The 22,703-nt window shown below is 39.6% G+C and overlaps 1 pseudogene across 1 annotated transcript; it reads left to right on the forward strand.

Moving 5' to 3' along the window:
- The first annotated feature begins 12,799 nt into the window (after window positions 1-12,799).
- Window positions 12,800-17,796, forward strand: LOC143615270 (uncharacterized; annotated as a pseudogene). The gene is made up of 18 exons (XR_013150442.1): window positions 12,800-12,862; window positions 13,017-13,109; window positions 13,689-13,754; window positions 13,860-13,925; window positions 14,027-14,106; window positions 14,179-14,230; window positions 14,309-14,377; window positions 14,479-14,546; window positions 14,628-14,676; window positions 14,765-14,852; window positions 14,932-15,033; window positions 15,119-15,170; window positions 15,291-15,342; window positions 15,640-15,859; window positions 15,930-16,540; window positions 16,682-16,931; window positions 17,127-17,333; window positions 17,579-17,796. The product of XR_013150442.1 is annotated as an uncharacterized LOC143615270 (transcript).
- Window positions 17,797-22,703: the final 4,907 nt, after the last annotated feature.

The following is a 22,703-nucleotide window of genomic DNA, read 5'->3' on the forward strand; positions in this document are numbered from 1 at the left end:
AGTTTAGTTTGGTTTATAAACCGGTTTTAACCATTTTAACCGCTTTTCCTCAAACCGGTTCAGTTTTAAAACCGGTTTGGTGGATCTTAGGGGGAACCGGTCCTAAAAATGACGGTTTGGGAACCGGTTTGGGTGAAACCGTTTTTTTTTGTACACCTCTAAGTGGTACTGTGGTAGTATGAATGAGTTGAGTTGGGTTGGGTCATGGGTAAGAATAGGTTTGGGTTATGATGGTTTTTCTTTTAAGTAGAGGGGGAGAATGGGTATGGGTCAAGATGAGTAAAGTTAACCCATCTTGACCCAAGTAAATGTTAAAATACAAAGAGTCTCAAAAACCCTTACAAAAAAAATAATAACTCAAAAGATAAACAAATCGGAAAAGGTAAAATAACTAAAATGTTTTTCCCATCATCCTCGTTCATTAAAAAAATCGGTTTTGTCTTGGTTCAGGTTCGGTTTTTTCGAGTTGTTCTTCCGGTTCGGTTTTGCTTTTTTTCGTTTCCGTATCTATTCGGTTTCAATGTTTTCGGTTTCGATTTCTCGATTTCTATTTAGTTTCGTGGGTTTAGTTTGAGACAAAATTGGATGGAGCTTGTTTAATTTAGTCCATTCTAATTCATAAACAAACTCATTCTAACCAGGGACAGATTCAGTGTTAAGTCAGGGGGAGCGTAGGCACCCCCTCAAATATGTATTTTCTTCAATAAACTTATAATATATTAGGTTCAAAGACCCTAAGTGGCCCATCCATCTTTTTTCTAGTGTCCCATACCCAATTTTCAAAGCCCAACTGGTCAAACACAAGTTTAATTTCGTTTTTCACAAAATAACATTGAAGCCCAGATTATTTAATTGTCTAACCATTTCATTAATTAGTTATTGATATAGTGATAAATTCTTAAGCTTAATTGGACCATTATGAAAATTAGACCAAATATGAGATATTCAGAATATCATTTCTTTTTTATAGTTGTGTATTATTTAACTTTATTATTATTATTTTTTTTAATGATATAGTAAGTGCTTTAAGTTATGATAACTATGGAAATGCGTACGTCAATTGTAATATAGATTTTGTATATTATGTTTTGATTAAATTTGCTACTTACATTTCTATACATGATTTATTTAACGTAATTTTTGACCCGAACCATTTTGGTTTGACCCGTTTTAGTTTGACCCATTTTAGTTTGACCTGACCCGTTCTAGGTTAACCATTTTTGGCACCCACTGACTAAAATTTCTGGACCCACCAATGATTCTAGCCGATAAACAATAGTCACTAGCATTTTCCTGACCCATCTTGACCTTCTTGTAAAATTCTTTTGATCCATCTGACCGATTTTAATTTTAAAAGTTATCCATATTGACCTAAAACAATTCATTTGGGTTTGTTTTGCCACCCTTAGCTTAGCCCTTGAATTCAAATATATATCACATCATAGGAGTTTTTAATTTGACCATTTTTACAAAATCGAAGGGTTTATCTTGTTCTGAGTATGGCTAATTACTAATACTTGTATATAAATTGGATGTTTTTAATAATCGTATAATCGCTATGTATGATATTTATAACTTTATCAAAACAAACGCAATGACTTGTTTGAAATCATGCTCGTTTATCAACTATTACTCACCTATCGTATAATATGGAAAGACTATAAAAACATTTTACAGGCATATGAATATAATAATATGATACACAAACTTGGCTATCGCTTTGGTTGTCGCTTTTTTTTATATGTAAAAGCGATAACCATGAGGGTACTAGAGATGAAAAAGACTTACGTGGAATCTTTTCAGATTTATTAATTCACTAGAGCCACAAATTTTGACTTTTTGGGGACCACTAACTTAACTTTCTTGGGACCACTAACCTTGCTTAAAAGTATTTACAAGTTAATATATCAATCATTACTCACATATAATCTTTTAGCCTGATAAACTAAACATAAATTACATGAGCATAGTTAGAGATATGCATACCTAAAATTCTAAAAAGAACACACATGAATACAAGTCACGTCAGTTATTTTCTATAACTTGTAAATACTTTATTTGGTCTGATTAAAAGTTAAAACCATATTGCATAAAGTAACTTGTAAAATCTTTGCCAGATAGTAACTATAACTACTAATCGACTTGCTATAATCTTGGCCCGTATCAAATAAAATTTTAGGTATTTAACATTAAAAAATGTTAGTGGTCCCAAGAAAGTTAAGTTAGTGGTCCCAAAAAAGCCAAATTTGTGGTTCCTGTGAATTAATAAATTTGAAAAGATTTATCGTAAGTATTTTCTTATCTCTAGTACCCTTAAGGTTTTCGTTTTTACATTTAAAAAAACAAGAACCAAGTTTGTGTATCATTTACTATACTCATATGCCCATAAAATGTTTTTATAGTCTTCCTATATTATACGATAGGTGAGTAATAGTGGATAAACGAACATGATTTCACGCAAGTCATTACGCTTGTTTTGATAATGTCAAACATCATGCATAGCGATGATATGATTATTAAAAACACACAATCATATAAAATCATATAAAAAGTATTAACAATTAGCCATACTCAGACCAAGATACACCCTTCGTTGTTGTAATAATGGTCAAATCAAAAACTCCTATGATGTGATATATAGTTGAATTCAATGTTTTTATAACCGGATTGACAACGAACCAGACGAGTTGCTGGTTCAACCAACCGAACAAATTCGATCTCAAAATGACCGTTACGGTTTAAAGAATTTTAAAGAAAAATAAAAAATAATAAGATTCTTTAATTTTCCATAGCTGACTAGTTCCACCGCAAACTGGTTTTCCGGTCTGACTGCACAACTGCTTCAATCCGACCGTCTATTTCAAGAACAACGAATTATATGCAACCGAACCGTTGATATTGCCGAATCCCGATCGGACTGGCCAAACAACTCAAGTATATTTTTATGGGAGTAATTATATTTTTATAATTTGTTGATATACAAATTTAAGCACACCTTATCTTGGCTTTTATAAGTTTCTAAAAAAACATTTCTTTATTATTCGAAAAGTTTGGTACAGAAGGATAGCACCGCCATAACGCCATTAACATTTTACAGTTTTTGTCGCTTACTGGTACAGTGTTACGTGTGCCACACTCAACACCAGCCAGCAGCAACAAGCATGAGGTGAGTGGTGATCAATACCGAGCACTCGGTGAACATGCCGAATCTCTATTTGTAATCTAGTATCCGTTCCTCATTCTAATAACTTTAGGTATAAAGTTTAGCAGCAGCAGCTTTTCCATTTTATTATTCTATCCTTCTTCTTTAGGTATACTTTCTCTCTCTCTCTCTCTCGCTCGTTGAAGAAACACTAAGTGAACCCGGCGGATTACGGATAATCTTAGGGTCAAGTAGATGTTTCCCACGAGGGTTAGGTCCGGCAAAGATGGTTATTCTTCTGATGACCTGCAAAACAGACACCGTGAGCTCGTCACTGAGAAGGGGGGGGGTACCTCCTTGTAACCACCCTCCGGCATGAGAATCAGACTAGATTGCTCTGAATATAAGTGTATATTAAGAGAAATAGCTAGATGATATATGATAAGATATAAGATGATGATACCGTTCCAAGGTGTTGGAGTATTTATAGCCGAATGTAGGTTTCCAAGCAGGTACAGCCAGCTGTATAATATTCCTTTTCTACCAACTGTGGGCTACGCACGTGCCATGCTGGTGGTTGGTGGGTAGGCAGCGGCTGATAGTGACATGGCCGGCTGTGTACTATTCCTTTTCCACCAACTGCAGGCTATGTACGTGCCACGACAAGGGTTGGTGAGTAGGCAGCGGCTGATAGTGACGTTAAGTACTAGAGCGTGCTCCTCGTCGTACTGTTGTCAGTGAGCTGTCACCCTGTGATTGGTTCATGGGCTGCTTTGGTCAGATCTTGTCTATTTTGTCCATACCTTGGCAGGTATAGTACAAAAGATCCTCCAGAAGCGTACGGATTGGCTCATTTGGGCGGGAGTATTTCCGCCTTGCTCATTCCTTCTTCAGGTGACATTACTGAATTATTGAGAGTTAGTGCCTTGTGCGTGTAGCCTTGCTATTAGTGCGGGTAGCCTTCCCTGATGGCTTGTATCCGCAGCTGCGGGAACAGGCGGGCTACTTCACCATTGGGAGGCTTTTCCTGCAGGAACAGCTGGCGTACTGCGCGTAAGGTCTTCATCTCTCTGAGCATGATGGGTCCTGTGGAACCAGTTGGTCTTTGCGCAGACGTCCCTCTTCAAGGTGAGTCTTGCGGGTCCAACTGGGCTCTGTTGGGACCTACCTCTTCAAGTCCCCCCTGTCCAATGTTCTTCTCATGAATTGTTAATAAGTGAGGTGAACTTTTGGACTTAAGCAAGGGGTTTTGAAAAGGGTTTTTAGTTTTAAGGTTGTCCGTGGGGATTCTTCTCGCGGTTTCCCTAATGTCACGTGCAGAAATTCCCGACTTTTCTGCTTGATCTTTGGGTATGATGCGGGTAGGTGTGTAACTTCCTCGCAAGTCAGGAGCGTTGAGTTTCACTTGTGTAGATTCTCCACGAGGTTTTGGTAGTTTTAGACATAGTGATCAATTATGTTAAACAACCAATTCCATCTTGGAGCTTCAAACAATCTAGTTCTCAACGTTCCCGCTATGCGGGGATGTTATTTCCCTTTCCACAAGCATGGCCCAGAAGATCCTTCTTGGTTTTAATTCCCTGCAAGTGCTAAGTATGTGAAGGGTTTCGCCTTGACACTGTACCCGCACTCGTCTTATAGTTACTTGACTTCCAAGGTATTCTTGGCTTCAATTCCTTGCAGGTGCTAAGTATGTGAAGGGTTTCGCCTTGACACTGTACCCCGCACTTGTCTTATGGTTTCTTGGTTACCAAGGTATTCTTGGCTTCAATTCCCTGCAGGTGCTAAGTATGTGAAGGGTTTCGCCTTGACACTGTACCCGCACTTGTCTTACGGTTTCTTGGTTACCAAGGTAAGGGGGTATATTCCTTCTTATTTTTGAATCTTTGAATCTTTTTGAAATTCGAAGAGTTGATGAAAGGATAAGAACAGTCCAAACTGTTGAAGGGACGTTAGCGTCGTCCGACGGTTTCTTCTGACAGTTTCAGGACGTGCAGGAAGTTATGGCGACGTGACAGTATATGATCATTCCAGACGCTTTTTCAGGCGCGTGGGCGCGAGTTTTCGGGCGCGTGGGCGCGAATTTTACGGCACGCGTCCTCTCGACAGCTGTTGCCAGCTTGCTTTCCACGTGTCGTTGTCTCATTGTGTCTGCGCTTTTCTCTCTCCCCCGCATTAAATTCATCGCATTCATTGCGATGGGTATATAAACGGGGAAGAGGATGCATCTCAACTCACACTTTCACTTCTTCTTCTAAGCGATTTCCGGTGAATACTCTAACTTTTCCGCCGAGCATTCTCCTGAAATCGTTCTCTTTCATACCTCCAAAATGTCTTCTACTCATGATCCTGAGGTTACTGCCGAAGAGTCCGACGTATACCCTGAGAACCCGATGTCAGCGTCTGACAAGGACGATAAGAGTACTGCTGGCGAGTGCCAGTGTGCTCTTTCTGTCGATCTATACAGCTATATCGTCAAGAAGTTCATGCTCGATCCTTACGAGCCTGAGTTTCCGGAGCCTCACCAGACGGTGTACGATGCCCCCAAGGGTAAGATAGGGGTTTATGCCTCATCCTTCATATATGGGAATCTCAGATTCCCATTAACGAAGTTCGTATACCGTGTTCTGGAGAAACACGGTGTACATTTGACGGAGGTGCACCCGATGGCGATCGCAAAGGTTCGCCACTTTGAATGGGTGTGCCACATTCTGGGCGTTGAGCCCCGCGTCGACCGCCTGATGACCTTCTATTCCTGAAGGTGCATCCATGGCTGGTATACCTTGGTCACTCGGATCAAGGGTTTGAAGATCTGTGCTACCGAGCGCAGTCTTCGGTCTTGGAAGCGGGAGTTTTTCTATATCTCCGCTCGCGTCGTCCCCATAGCGATGACGTTCAAGAACGGGAGAGCACTCCCCAACCTTCACGCCTCCAACTACCAGGAGACTGAATGGTTTGCCAAGATCTCCCGGATCCAGACTCCGGTTTACCGCTTTACGGAGTCTGGGATGGTGATGCTCGGGATGAGCCGGGTATGGAAGGATGCCGGTTCTGGGACGCCGCAAGTACCTATCATCCTTGAATACGGTTCGAATTCTATTCCCTACGGTATGCTCCATCTCTTTTTGCTGATTTAGGGTTTTTCTTCTAACTGTTTTTCTGTTTATTTTCAGAGGGAAACAACTTGCGTGAGAGCGGTGGTCCCGCTCGGCTGGGTACTCGTGCTCTTGATGAGAACGAGTTGCCCATCCTGGAGCAAACGACGGATAGGTTCGTGGAGGTCTACCCGCCGGGCCACGAGATTTTGAGCGCCACGCGGCCAGGTAAGGGATTCTTTAACCCTCGCCCTCTTCATGCTCAAACCTCTGCTGAAGTTTCCCTAATTTTATCATCTTCCGATGAGGGATCCGCAGATGGGCCTTTCTTCGTGAGGAAGAAGAAACCTGCCGGCGTGAAGGGCAAGGCGAAGGTCGCCTCCACCGCCGATCAGGGAAATCGGTCCGACTCGGAGACCGAAAACGAGGGGGCAGTGGGGAACCCTGGTGATGGTGAGACCACTGTTCCGGAGGTTGAGACAACTGTCACCTCCGGGCAGCCCAGTACGACGACGGTGACCGGCGTGAAGAGGCCGGCTCCATCGGGTTCGTCCCCGCCTGTCAGAACCTTCAAGCTCAAGAAAACTCGTAAGTATAAATTAATCTTACCCGCAATTCTTTCCGCCATTGTTTTTAATATTTTGTTATCTTCATGCAGGCGTGGATGCAACCGCATTTCAAAGTGGAGAGGGAAGGAGCATCTCTGGACCCATGACGGTAGGTTTGGTCAATCTACCCGAGGCGATGACCCAGGCGGCTGCGCCTGTTTGCAGTGTTGGTTCAGTTGCTCATCCCGTTGAGGCAACTGTTCCAATTGTGACGTCATCTCCGCCGGCTGTCAGTGCCATCTTTACTGCATCCTTCACTGAGCCGGCAGTGATTTTTTCTGCGGGCTCCTCCGCAGCGGCGGCCTCGGTTGTGAGTTCACCTCCGATGGTCTCTACCGCGGCGGCTTCAACCGTGCCTCCGGCGCCGGTGACTACCTCGTCCCCGGCCGGTTCATCAGGTATGTTCAGGGTTGGGGTATCTAGCCAATCTCTGCCTCCTTCCCATCTGCCTGACCTCTTGGATGGATATCCCTTAGGTTCGGGTGATGGGTTTGGCGGCTACCGGCCTGTTGTCGACCCTACAGGTGCGTAGGGTTATTTTGGCCTATTATCTTTTTTTTTCTTTTTTTTATCATTTTTTCCTAACCGCTTTTGTTTTTGCAGTTTCGGATTCCAATGAGGTGTATGTTCCACGGTGGAACATCCGCCGGGGAACAACCCTTCGAACGGCTGTGGATTGCGTCGAGTGGGCGCGTAACGCAGCCCCAAGTGGTGCGTTGGGGGAAGCCATGTCTAGCTACCAGGAGGGTAGGCTGACGAATGAGCTTCGGATTCTCCTTGCCCGGATGCAGCCGCTCGTCGAGTTGCTTTGTCGTGAAAACGACAAGTTAAAGGCGGCGCGTAGCCAGGAAGTGGCTCAGGCGCGGGCTATCCGGGAGGAGAACAGGAGACTTGCCGCCATTGCTGCGGAGAAGGAAAAGGTCTTCAAGGCCCTGGAGGTTGAAGTTCAGGCCCGGCTCGAGGCCCGTTCCTAGGCTACCCAAGGTGTTAACGAACAGCTTAGGTTGGCTAAGGAAACTGCGTGGAACGCGACCGAGAGGGCCACCAGAGCTGAAGCCATTGTTGAGCCTTTGCGCGCTGAGAATGAGGAGCTTAAAGCCAAACTAGAGAGGCTTCAGCAGGCTCATGATGCTTTGGCTTTAGAAGATGCCAAAAAGCTCCAAGAGATCTTGGACCAGAGGGGTATGCTTGACCACACTGAGCGTAAGCTGAAGGGCGTTGAAGAGGCTGCTGCTAAGGAAGTGTTGCTTGCCAACCTTAACGAAAATGAAGCCGAACGCGCCCGTGAGCAAGCTCAAGCTGCCCTCCAGGAAGCTCTGATCACCAAAGAATGGCTTCTACGAGAAGCGTTGTCGCAGGTATGCGTAGCTTCATAATATCTTTACGCTTTTCTTTATACTTAAAAATGTTTTTGATACATATATTTTTTTTTGTAGGTTGTGCATCGGATCTTCACGAACACATCTTATGACGATGCCATGAGCGCAGCCCTCAACGCTTCCCATGAGGATGGGGAAAAGGCTGGTTTCCTGCTTGGTCTGGGGTTTGTTGAGAAGGGCATCCCGCCTTCCAACTTCCCTCTTTATGACGTGGACACTGAAGCTGCTTACGACCAAGCAGTGAACCAGTATGCTGCCTTCCCGCATCCGGTGGTGGAGAAGGTGAACGAAATTGCTGCTGCTGATGATGGGCTAACTATTCTCAAGGCTTTCATTGAACCGCCACAGCCAACTGATGATGCGGGTTCAAGTGGGTTTGGAGGGAGTGGTCCTGAAGTTTGAACCTTGAGATCCCTTCCCACCGTTAGGATAGATTTACATTTCTGTAGGCGGGTAGATACCTGGCCATTCTTGTAATGTTTGAAATGTTTGTGCGGGTAGGACCGTCACTTTCACTTAATGACTTGCTTTATAAACGTTATATGACTTGCTCATGCATATTATAGTTTAATTTGGCACTTGTTTTGCCTCATAAACAATATATGATTCGCTCGTGCGTACTTTAGTTTAACTTAGCAATTTTCCAAGTGTTTTGAATAAGTTAACCTTTCGATGCGTGGTTGTCAATAGGTTAGTGTTCAGTTTCCTCTATCATGATTGTGCGGGTAGGACCGTCACTTTCATTTAGTGGGATGACTAATCTTCACCTATAACTGACCTACGTGAAGGTTTTCCTCATCTTTTCCTTAGAAATTTCTGCCGTTTTTTGTGTTTATGCGGGTTTTGCCGCCTTCCACACGCAACGACTTCCCCACTTATTTATGCGGTGAATACCGGCATATCAGTGTTTTGAATAAGTTAACCTTTCGACGCGCGGTTGTCAATAGGTTAATGTTCAGTTTCCTCTATCATGATTGTGCGGGTAGGACCGTCACTTTCATTTAGTGGGATGACCAAACTTTACCTATAACTGACCTGCGTGAAGGTTTTCCTCATCTTTTCCTTAGAAATTTTTGCCGTTTTTTATGTTTATGCGGGTTTTGCCGCCTTCCACACGCAACGACTTACTTCCCCACTTATTTATGCGGTGAATACCGGCATATCAGTGTTTTGATCATAAGTATAAATGTAAGACCATCAGCGTCAATGTGATTTGGAGAATCATTTCCATTAGAAGTGGCTCTAGGCCTTTTCTTTACAAGTTTGGAATTGATCTACATGCAGCCTGTGTAATTGAGCTCCCTTCCATGTTCTTGGGATGGGGGTGTCATCGAGCCTTTCGAGCCGATATGTACCTGGTTCGGAATCTCGTTGTTTACGCAGTATGTAGTCTTCAACATTGAAGCTGCAGTTTCATCCATGTTTTCCCCAACTGGGGTTCTACACGCATTAGCCTGCTTAGCGTCCATTACGCCACGAGGTGAGTGAGTTTCCCATTTCTGACGAATGCTTCGACGACGTCCTTCAAGGCTACGCATTCCTCCGTGGTGTGACCTTTTGTCTTGTGGAAGTCACAGGATTTGCTTTGATCAGCGTTTGGACGCTGTCGGATTATTGGAGCCTCTGGCCATGGGAGCCTCTCGGTGGCAAATATCTCGGTGACGCTTTTGGTGAGTGGCGTCCATCTGGAGTTCCGGTTTGACGACTGCATGTTATCCTTTCCGCCTAACCGAGGGTGCGAGCCGGATGAGGTGCCAAAGTTTACCCTTGACTGCCAAATACCAAGCTTCCTCTTTTTGTTTTGTCGGGCGGTAAGGACGTTGTTTTCTCTTGTTTTTTGAGTGTAGAGGTTTGTACTCTGGGGAAGATCTCTACCCAGTTGCTTTTCCGTTTCCGCGAAGCGTTTAGCTTCTGTCATGATGGCATCCCACGTGGATGGCATGCCATCTTTACCCGTCAAGGTGCGGATGAGCTCTGGGTCTTCCGCGCCCTGGATGAAAGCAGCGCGAACAAGATCTTCGCTAATAGTGCCCAGACTTAGCTTCTTTTAATTGAAGCGCGTGATGAAGTCTAGTAAAGACTCATCTTCCTCTCGGATGCAGTTGAGGATCGTCCATTGCTCTTCGGTATACTTTCTTTGTTGACTGAAGTGTTGGCTGAACTTTTGCTGGAAGTCTGCCCAATCGTAGATGTGGTGGACCGGTAGACGGTCGAACCACGCTCTGGCTGCCCCAACAAGCGTCATTTGGAACATGTAACACCACGTGGGTTCCGTCCAATTGCTGACGGTTGCCCCCGCTATGAATCTGTTCAAATGATCGTCTGGGTCAGATATACCATCATATGTGCCTATGTTGGACATTTGTTTGGCACTTTTCGGGGCAATTGCTTCCGCAATGTCCCTTGCAAACTTGGACGTTCCCGCATTTGCAACAGTTGGTCTGAAGGTTTTAGAGAAGTCACGTGGGTTTCCACCCGCGTTTTTTGGTTTGAAGGTTTCTCCAAAATTCCTTCTCGGTTGGAAGTCCGTTCTTTGCGCTTCCCTTTCGTCCTATGACGAGGGTTTGCGTCGTTGTCGGACTCCTCCCGATCATCGTCCAAGTACTCGCACTCATTGCTCATGTTGAGCTGTTGTCGAGTGCTTCCGAATTCGTCAGCCTGTTGGAGTGAACGTAAGCGTTCATCCAACTCAGCTTGGAATTCCTTCTGACGTGCTTCCGCCCACGCTTTAACTTGATCAAGTGTTTGGCGGGGGAGCCTCGTCTGTTCTCTCTCCAACTGGGTATCGGTGAATCCTAGTGAAGGATTGTTTACTGCACTTGCCCCGGCTTGGGTAACCGGGGTAGTGTTCGTAAAAATTGTGTATTCGCCGGTGTTCCCCCCAGTAGCTGGGGTTGTGGTTACCGGAGTTTCTTGGTCACTCGTTGGCCTTGGCAACGGAGTAACCTTAACCATCTTTCCAGAGGAATTGAAAAAACTGAAAAGTAGTTCTAGCTTTTATGCACGGATGGCGCCAATGAAGAAAGACTAAGTGACCCCGGCGGATTACGGATAATCTGGGGGTCAAGTAGATGTTTCCCACGAGGGTTAGGTCCGGCAAAGATGGTTATTCTTCTGATGACCTGCAAAACAGACACCGTGAGCTCGTCACTGAGAAGGGGGGGTACCTCCTTGTGACCACCCTCCGGCGTGAGAATCAGACTAGATTGCTCTGAATATAAGTGTATATTAAGAGAAATAGCTAGATGATATATGATAAGATATAAGATGATGATACCGTTCCAAGGTGTTGGAGTATTTATAGCCGAAGGTAGGTTTCCAAGCAGGTACAGCCAGCTGTATAATATTCCTTTTCTACCAACTGTGGGCTACGCACGTGCCATGCTGGTGGTTGGTGGGTAGGCAGCGGCTGATAGTGACATGGCCGGCTGTGTACTATTCCTTTTCCACCAACTGCAGGCTATGTACGTGCCACGACAAGGGTTGGTGAGTAGGCAGCGGCTGATAGTGACGTTAAGTACTAGAGCGTGCTCCTCGTCGTACTGTTGTCAGTGAGCTGTCACCCTGTGATTGGTTCATGGGCTGCTTTGGTCAGATCTTGTCTATTTTGTCCATACCTTGGCAGGTATAGTACAAAAGATCCTCCAGAAGCGTACGGACTGGCTCATTTGGGCGGGAGTATTCCCGCCTTGCTCATTCCTTCTTCAGGTGACATTACTGAATTATTGAGAGTTAGTGCCTTGTGCGTGTAGCCTTGCTATTAGTGCGGGTAGCCTTCCCTGATGGCTTGTATCCGCAGCTGCGGGAACAGGCGGGCTACTTCACCATTGGGAGGCTTTTCCTGCGGGAACAGCTGGCGTACTGCGCGTAAGGTCTTCATCTCTCTGAGCATGGTGGGTCCTACGGAACCAGTTGGTCTTTGCGCAGACGTCCCTCTTTAAGGTGAGTCTTGCGGGTCCAACTGGGCTCTGCTGGGACCTACCTCTTCACTCGCTAATCATATTCTAATAGATTGTTCGTTGAATTGCTGTTTTGAGTTTAGGATTGTAGCGAGCATGGCTGGAGTAGTGATCAATCCGGTGCATATGATCGGTTTAGTGGACACTCTCGGTATTTCCGGCATTGTTGATCGATTACTTGCTTACGTTACCAGTGGCACGAGGAATAACAGGAAGATATGCGGTCTCTGTCTTCTTCTTTCCAGGTGTTTGCTTTGGTTATGGTTTCTATTCATGCTTCAAGTTTTGAACTCTGGAGGTAGAAATTAGGTCATTTGAGGGTGAAATTGGAGCGTGTTTGTTTGCTAGTGGTTTTAAGTTTGTAATATTTGGTGCATTTTGTGTATTTGTTACTCGTGCATGATTTATGCGTGTTTTGTGTTCTGTTATAACAGAATTATTGTTACTGATTTGTTATTAAGCTTAATGCTAGGTTGCAGATGCTTTATTTGTGCTTTGATTTCACAAACACTAGCAATGCTAAATATCTTTAGGAGATTTTGCGGCTGAATATGGAAATTGTATATATTAAGATTGAGATTGAGAAGCTGAAGTAAATCGTTTCAAGTCCAGTGTAATGAATGCTCATTTCTATTTGAGAACTGAAATTGGAGCATGTTTGTTTGCTAATGGTTTTAAGGTATTATTTGGTGTAAGAAATAGGTTATTCAGTAAGTTGTTAAGAGTTTTGCTATCTAGTTAACAACCATCAATCAGTTTATTTGTTATCATCTAAGCTTTTACATTTACATTCTATTTTTCTGTAAAACTGTATGTTATTTGTTACTAATTAGATGTACATTGACTGTTACAGAGCTATTGACGATGCGGTTAGTTATAATGAAATTCCTGACAGAGCTTTGGAGTTACCTATTTTATTAAAGCAGGTAATGTGCTCTGTCTTTCTAACTCCAAAAATTGACAGTTAAAGAGCATATTTAAACATGATTTGATGTAGGTTTGGTTCATTAACATTGTAATCTAGAGTTAGGGCTGTTCAAAAAACTCGCGGCTCGTAGCTCGCTCGAATAAATCTAGCTAAAATAACTTGATTTCAAACAACATGAGCCAAGCTAGCTCATTTTTGTAACCAAGCCAAAGCTCGGCTCGGATCGTTGGCTCGATCTTAAGCTCATTTAACTTCGAGCTCATGCTCGAGCTGACCGAGCTGCCTCATTTAATTTTGAGGTCGAGCTCAAACTCACGTCGGCTCGACTCGTTTACATCCCTATCTAGAGTTATTAAATTAGTTTATTTTATATATCTTTTAAAGTACAGAGTATGTCCTGTATATGCGTTTGTTACATCAAGTTAATAGTTAGATTATGTAACTAGGATTGTAGTACATACTTTTTTATGTAACGTGTTTGTGATTACTATGGAATACTCAATATGTATACCATGCATTAAGTTTCTAGTACTTTATGTCTATGTGACACAAAATACTCACACCATCACGTGCTTAGCTACATCAATGGATTAATGATGAAGACTTGCTAACAGCTTTCATGGTGCTCATGATTTCGATAAAGGTACTCTTGTATTTCAAGTATCATTCTGAGGGTTTATATAAGTTTTTGATTTATAATTGTATCTTTTTTATGAAGTTTTTAATCTTGTTAACTTACTTTTAACAGGGTGCATGTAGAAATGGATGGTTCAGTGAGAAGGATAATGAAGAACTTTATACTCTTTGCACTGAGGTTTGTAAATTGTTTTTTTAGGACTTTTATTTGTTGGCATTGTGATCTCTTTCATTTTTGTAGCAAATTCTCTTACTAAGACTATTGTGTTGTGATTGTAGATAGTAACAAGTTTCTCTGGTGTTGGAGATTTGAACTCTGGAGAGAGCACAGTTAATCACATCTCAACAGTATTGACAAGGTGTTTTTAGTATTTGGATTATTGTGTTTGAATTTGTATAATTAATCTTTTGCTTGTACTATATCCCTTTAGGTTCTATCCAAGAATGAAGATGGGCGAAATTTTCGCATGTATTGAGGCACCGGTAATAGTGCTCAGTTTTGTCTTAAGTAACGATATGCTAAATATCTATGCACTAATCATCATTTTGTCTATAATGTAGCCAGGGTACGGTACATTCGTTAAAGATTTCCACATTACAAAGAATGCAAAATCTCCTGGTGAAGAAGTAGTAAGATTTCCATATTATAACTCGAAATATGCCAAAAGTGTTTGCGTTGTCATGTATTCTGATTAAGTATATTGTTATTTCTGTTTCTTACTTTGCTACAGTATTTGTTTGTTGCTCAAACAGATAACACAGATACATCATCATGCATCACAACTCCTCAGTTAGTCAGGTGTACATATCTTTTAATCCATCATACATTTTTCTTACATTAAAGTGGTCTGACCCGTAATTGTTTCTGTTCAATTTCTAGCTTTTTGTTGAATGGGAAAGCAGTTGATAGGAGAACTGGTATTTACAAGGTTTGTATACAATAATTCATGGGTTTTCCCGCAACAAGTGGCAAAGCGACTGTGTTGTGTGAATACTTACGTGTTTTATTTCTATCAGGATCCTGGACCACAGATTCCAACAGATATAACATATTTGGTTAGGTATGGAACAACAAATCTTCTTCAAGCAGTGGGCCAGTTCAATGGTATTTACTCTACACATGCACTTTGTTTCCAACATACTTTATAATTCTATATGTTAAATTATCCCTAACTTTATGGTAGGGAAATATATCATAGTTGTTGCCTTGATGAGCATGATCACAAATCCAAGCTGCCCTGCCCTCCAAGATTATGTGCCACCTGTCGCTGCCGCACCTGATTTAGGTATACTCATGTAATGTATGAGAAAATAACATATTCTTGTTTGATGTTCTTATCTATATGTTTTTGGTTTGTTTTTACATGATAGATAACGATGTAGTTGAAGGACCATCTAGAATTTCACTAAATTGTCCCATAAGGTATGCACCAGACTTGTTTTTAAAAGCTATTAATTTCTAAATTCTTAGCATTCATTTCAATTTTTTTTTATCTTCACTTATTTATCATGCCTTTGGATCTGGGCTCTTTTATTTATACAGCTTCAAACGGATCATAACACCTGTCAAAGGTCATTTATGCAAGCATCTTCAGGCGAGCCTCCATTTTGCATTACTTATGGAATACATGGTTTGGTTCATTTAAGGATGCCTTCACCTTAAATGCATAAAAATGGAACCAACTTTGGTCAATTTAACCAACTAGTCTTACCCTACAACCATTGAAGTTCAAAAAATATAATTCAATGCAACTTCGAAAAATGTTGGTAACTTTGACCATGTTTTACGCTGGTTACATGCCACGTGTTGGTAACTTTGACCATGTTGACCTTTTTTTTTAATTTGGTGCCTGGTTTGGTATAGTTGATATCTTATCCTATGTTTGTTGCAGTGTTTTGATTATGAAAACTATGTGGACATAAACTCAAGAAGGCCATCATGGCGTTGTCCCCATTGTAGTTAATCTGTATGCTTCACTGACATTCGAATTGACCAGAAAATGGCTAAGGCAAGTAACCTACAAATACTACAACTGATTTTCTTTAACTGCATTTTGAAAGTTTCTCGTTTGTCCTTAGGTTTTGAAAGAAGTAGATGTTACTATTTCACATGTGAAATTCTCTGCTGATGGCTCTTGGAAAGATGTTAACGACTGTGATGATCATGCGGATGAACAACAAGATAAATCACTTCCACACCAAGAATCTAATCCCTCTTCAGACAAGGGTAAAGATATTATGGACCTTACAGAAGGAGGCAATGATATTGATGCCCATCAAGAAATTGATAAAAAGCCTTCTCTTGCTCAGTTGCAAGCCCAACTTACTCCCAGTGATCAAATTCCCAGCCATTTGAACATGAACCCTCTTCATACAAATACTTCGCCTCATATGAATACATTTTCAAGACAGACATGTGAAATCGGGACATCAGTTACCAGATCAAATGTTGCTGTTTTTCAGGGTCAAGCTGTGATATCTGGTTCCAACAATACACAGTTACCAACACATGGAATCTGGACATCCAGAAATCCTAATTTGCAGAGTCAAAGTCAAATTCCTGCTTTAAGTATGCAGTTTCAACAGAACAGCATGAACAGCATGAGTAATGATTATGGCAGACATGTGACAAGAGTTCCAAATGCTGTTCAACTACCTGCAGCTCAGACTTCTGCAGGAATGGTCAGTGGCGATAGACCGCAGCAATATTCTAGATCTTCCACGGATCAGTATCAATTAATGCGTACAGTCGCAGCTCCAAATCCTTCAATGCTCGAGAACATGGACTCACAGGTACAATATATTACCCCACCTTCATAGTTTGTATTAATTTGTTTTTTGGATTTGCAAAATTACCGGGTTAGATATTTGGTTGATATGGGCCCAGTCGAGCCATATCCTTATTTTTAGTTTTAACACTTTCTTTCTTTGTAGAATTGGGTTCATCACGGTCTCGCAAATGTTTCAAGTCGCGCAGCCCAACAGTTTGGTGCTCAGACAGGTCCATTTCATCAATCAACTGTTCATCAATCCAACTCTTACCAACACCGGTCGGTCAACCATACGATGCCAAATCCTTCTGTTGTGGGTCCCGCAATTAATCCAGTTAGCATCCAACAAGCCCACAGATATGTAGGTCCCACAACCAGTTTCATAAGCTACCAACAAGCCCAAAACTATGTAGGTCCCACGAGCTGTTCCATGAGCAACAACCAACAAGGCCAGCATTATGTACGTCCCACGCATGGTACCATAAGAAACCAACAAGCCCAAAACTATGTAGGTCCCACGACCGGTTCAATGAGCAACCAACAAGGCCAGCACTATGTACGTCCCACGAACAGTTCCATAAGCAGCCAACAAACCCAAAACTACTTAGGTCCCACGACCGGTTCCATGAGCAACCAACAAGGCCAGCACTATGTACGCCCCACGAACGGTTCCATAAGCAACCAACAAACCCACCACTACGCCAATGACACTGCTCCACAAACTTTCTATCTCAATGGCTGGACAGCACCCACTCCCACTCCACTCCCGACCTCATTTTCATCTAAGCCAGTGATATCGTCAGAAGAGCAAAGAGGTACTAGTTTAAAACACTATTATATTACCATCACACTAATGATCTAATTTTTGTGTACTCAGAGAGTCTTAAAATATTCTTTTGGTGATTTGAAACTCATTTGACCCGTTCCCAATTTAGCTAACTTTGTGAAGTTTGCCTATCTGACATCCCTGTTAAAAGACTTATTTACCCTTTATGTGTTAAAATTGCTACATGACAATTACTAATTTGAAACCTTTGTATTTTATGCACCTCGTGTCTAGGCGTTGGTCAAGCTTTTACTACCCACCAGGGTTCAGGTTCAGCCAATGATCAAAACTGGCGACCAGCTGGTTGCATGCGTGGAAGTTTGGGGGATCGGGCTTATTCAGATGCTTTTAGTCAGACCATAATTTATCCAATACAACCGGTTCAAGCGGCTGCTAGCCCACCTGCTTTGAACACTCCTAGACCTTTTCTACCACCCAATTGCAAGTCCTAGTGGCAAATAACATAAATGCTAATGGTTTACAGGAAGGTGCAAATGGTTCAGTAATTGATGGGATGAGTGGTGGTGCCTGATAATTATGGAAGGAAATGGATATATTATTATTTAGACTAATATAGAGACTTAGAGAGCATAGCCGATTTTGTCTCTCTGGCTGTGCAACTGCAACTGCAAATTCTGGTTATTATTTTGTTGACTTTCTCAACTGTTCCAAGCCTTTGGAATAGTTCCAATGGATCCCACGTGGCTACGCGTCATCTCCGAATATATATAGACATATTACTTATGAAAATATATAATATATATTGACATATTACTACTGATTCTTCCTCTCTTGTTCCTCTTGATGAACAAAGTCTTGAATTACCAACAGTTAACTTTTGCTATGTATATATTTATATGAAAACTACAAGTCTATAATAGTTCAATCAACAATGATCAATTCTAAACAATCAACTAAAAGGGGTCACTCATTTGGTTGAAAAACACCTTATTTACACCTAGGATGCCCATAGATTTCCCATATGTGTCCAAAACAGGTCATACTCATGGCCTAATGATATTTTGTTTTGTAGCTTAACAAAGCAAATTAGCTAGAAATTTAAAAGCAGAGTATTATTATAAAAAAATAAAAAGATGACAAGTCACAAAATTTTGAAAGAAGCTTGATTTAGGTGAATGCTATGAACTATTTGGAAAGCACAACTTGCATGCCTATGCCTTGCTCGAATACAAAGATCATATCTTCACCTTTAGATTTGTACCCCATGAAGATTCCGAAAGAACATTTGAAAACGAGTCGATTATAGATACAGGTGTCATTGCTATATATGTTGGTAGAAAATAATTTAAATGTTTGGTATATTATTTGTTTGGACATATGATTGTTGATGTGCGACTTTTCTAATAGATAGTAAAAGCTTCAACTAAAAAAACAAATATTCACCAAACGTTATGCAAATTTAACTTCAAAATTAATCACTCTAAATCTCTACATAAGAAAATATATTATTATTACCATATTTATTTTAGAACTTTGGTGTCACAAGAACCCTATTGGGCCACTTTGCGGCACCTTAGCGATGGAAAAGTTTTTTTTTTAATTTTTTTGTTTTAGTTCCAGTATCGTAACGAAAACCAGCCGAATGTCGATTTTTTTTTTGTTTTGGTTTCGGTGCCGTAAAGAATGTGATGGAAACCGCCTGAATTCGATCGCCTTAACGCTTGGGATCAATAACAGTCAGGTTTTACCACGCTTAAGTTTTACTAACCGACGTTGCCTTATTGGTCCACCTTAATTTTTATAACTTTTGTATTGTTTTTGGTTTTTGTACCGGCACAAAAACGCCCGTAACAATTGTCCGACCGAATTCACATGACTTATCGCCTCAATGTTTAGGTTTTACCACTGTCCGAGTTTTACCGACCTGCCCCGGCGCAACGTGCCGGTTAGAAAACTAGTTGTTATACAAACATTAAGATCATATTTCATATTATCATATATGAGGTGGTCAGATTTTTGAAATCCTTAAAAGCACTTATACAATATGTAAATAATTCAGTAATGCATAGAGACAAATTCACATTATAGAAGGGCAGGCTAAGCGTTCAACCCTAATATGAAGTGTAATAAATAGCCTAAAATTCACATTGATAAAATGGTAGGCTAAGCGTTCAACCCTAATTTATAGTGTAATAAATATCCTAATATTCTTGTTAGGGTTGCAAACGAGCCGAGTCCGAGCTCAACTAGGATCGAGCTCTATTTTCAAAGCTCGAGCTCTGCTTGTGAGTAGATTCTCGAGCTCGGCTTGTTACTATTTTTAAATTAATTTTTATATTTTTTTTCTATTATAGTTTTATGTAATATATATAGTTATTTTTATTTATTTTTTCATAACATTATATATACTAATTAATAACTATTAAATATATATTTTAAAAAAATATATATAAATAACAGGCTTGTTTAAGCTTGTGAGCCGGCTCGAGTTCGATAAGTGAACCTCGGCTCAGGCTTGATTATTAAACGAGCTTATTTTTAGGCTCGAGCCCGGGCTCAGGCTCGATTAAGATCTTGATCGAGCTTTTTAACGAGTCGAGTTACTGAATGCACTAGAAAAACTTTAAAATATCATATCATTTGATGGCTAATTATCTTTACTTTGAAGACAATTGCATGGTGAGTTATGCGTTTTGATTATGAGATAAGAACAAGTGATGGATGTCAACCACCCTTTTAGGTTAATATTCGAGCTAGGAATGTCAAATATATGGATTTAAGATGCTTATTATATTCTTTGTAATTTGTATCAGAATATATAAATGAAAGATTTGTTATCTCCTTATTCATCTCAAAGGGCAGCCTACTTGATCTATTAGACCATTTTTATCAACAACCTTTAAATTGGGTTGTTCACTAAATGACAAAAAAAATAATATTAAAAATTCTTGTAGTCTCACGACCCGATTGAGCAGACAACCTGGGTCACAACCCACATTTTATTTAAATATTCATTTTTTCTTCTTTTCTTTTAAACAATTTCTTTTCTATATAATTTGCTTTTCTTTAATAATTTGTATTATTTAACTTAATTTAAAATTTTAAAAACACAGTCTTGTTTAGTTTAATTTTATGAGCATTTCGATATAAATTTTGTTAAAAACGGAGCACTTTTAAAAACATGTATTTTTTATAATATTATTATATGTAAAATTATTTTTATTACTTGTAAAAATTCAAGTTTTTTTTTCTTTACAGAATTATGATATTTACAGAATAAACATTTTTTTTAATTTTAATAAATTTTATAGAATAAATTAAAATCTAAATAAGATATATGTATTAAAATAATTGAGTTGGGTTAGATTGTGAATGAAAATGAAAAATTGGGTTAGGTTGGGTTGTGCATGTGAAAGAAAAAAAATTAGTTTTTTATTAAAATATTAGGTTATGTTAGGTTGATAAAACTAGTCTTAGTAACTATGCATCAAAAATGATGGAGGGGTGTTTTTAAATTTAAATAATTAAACTCGTTGCTATATAAATGTTAAATATATTTGTGACTTTTAATAGCTTTAAATCTTTAATACAACATTTTAAAAATAAGGTAAAGTTATTCTACAAATGAGGATAAAAATAAGAAGGATTTGTAGGCACACAAAAAACCACTTAAAAAATAAAAAAAATAATTAAAAAATCATAACTAAAAATTTAATAAAAAAAAAAAGTAAAAACACAAAAATATTTTCACCGTCTTCCTCATTCTTAAAAAAACAATGTTGAGGGAAAAAAATCATTGTGTCTTTTTGTTTATTATAGTGTTTCTTGTTTATTTTCGTAATTGATTGTGTCTTTTTTTTTCTTGATATTGTGTTATATTACTCAACATTGTATTACATTTTGTTAGGCATTATGTTATATTTTGCGATCTATTATGTCTTTTTTAGTTATAATTGTGTATTTTGTTCATTTTCGTCATTGTGTCTTTTCGGCGTTTTTTTTAACGGGAATGGCGGGAGAAACATTTTAGTTTTTTAATTATTTTCGGTTTATTTATATTTTGAGTTATGATTTTTTTATTATAATTTTTTTGAATTTTTTAAGAGTTTTTTGTGTGATCACAAATTCTTCTCACGCTTCTTATTTTTGTATCCTTTTGTATTTTAACTTTTCCCTCAAAAACAAACACTCATATATAAATGTTAGGGTGGGATTCGTTACAAAGGAAATTAACGTAAACATACAAATGACTATAGTAAGTACACTATAAAAAATGAAGTAGAGTAATTAATTCAAAAGTTATAGAGTATTAATACTTACTCTAGAGTTAGCATAATTATACAAGTTATTTGTACGTTTAGTATGTTAAATCTTTGTATTTACTCCTAACATCCGTAAATGTTATTGCAGTGATTAACCCATAACTAAAAAGTATCAAACAAAGTTTCAATTATTTTTATTGTCACAATATGTGATACGCTACCGACTGATATATATTAATCACAAAGTTTTCATAAAATGACATTTATAGATGGTATTTAAAATAACTTATTAAAATGATTTATTTTTTTTTAACAACAGTCTAATCTATAAGAGCATTAATAGAGAAAGAAAACTTCTGTAAATAAGTAGTTTAGGTTTGCTAAAGAAACATTAATTATTTAAATTTAAAAAGCAGTCGGGTTAGTTTTACATTACATACAGAACATGTTTTTATGCATGAAAAAAAACTATGAAACTCTTATCACACTAATTTACCAGATCGACATTCGTAGTAATATTAATTGTATCTCTATGTCAAATTATCAATTAGTTACAACACTATGTTCAATATTCCATGAACTTACTTATCCTGATTTTTAGATAATCAACTTCATCACTTTTGTATAAAATGTTAAATATGCCTTTAATCCAACACTTCTTTCACTAATAAACGACATATCTTTAATAATTGTGTCTTGTATGATTAAGATATTAGAAGCATGCTTGTGTGTCTTTGGTTATGTGGATTGGCATGCTTTTTTGAGCTCGTATCTTATCTGTATAGTACTAGCAAGATCTATTATTGGCGCTAAATGTCAAAGACCAAAGATATGCGTGTCCCACCAAAATGGATAATTTATTCAACACATTGTATTCCTATTTGTAACAATCAAATCTTTTCATGTTTTTTTTGGCTTATAAAAGGGCTTCTTGTCCAATAAGCTTATCATGGTTTCAAGACCAATGAGATTCCAAGAAACTAAGTGTTTCCAAAGCATTGATTGTTTGCTCTCCCTCAAAGGCTTCTGACTTTGGCTATAAACTACCTTTAGTCTCAATAGTACGTTTTAAGTCAGTTAGGAGCCTTTTGATGGAGAATAGAAAGTCATTGTTTTGAATGTCCAATAGAACTTGT

Source organism: Bidens hawaiensis, unplaced genomic scaffold (genome assembly GCF_021521415.1).
Source record: "Bidens hawaiensis isolate Kalapana, Puna unplaced genomic scaffold, B.hawaiensis_p1.1 tig00002306_1, whole genome shotgun sequence".
NCBI lineage: Eukaryota > Viridiplantae > Streptophyta > Magnoliopsida > Asterales > Asteraceae > Bidens > Bidens hawaiensis.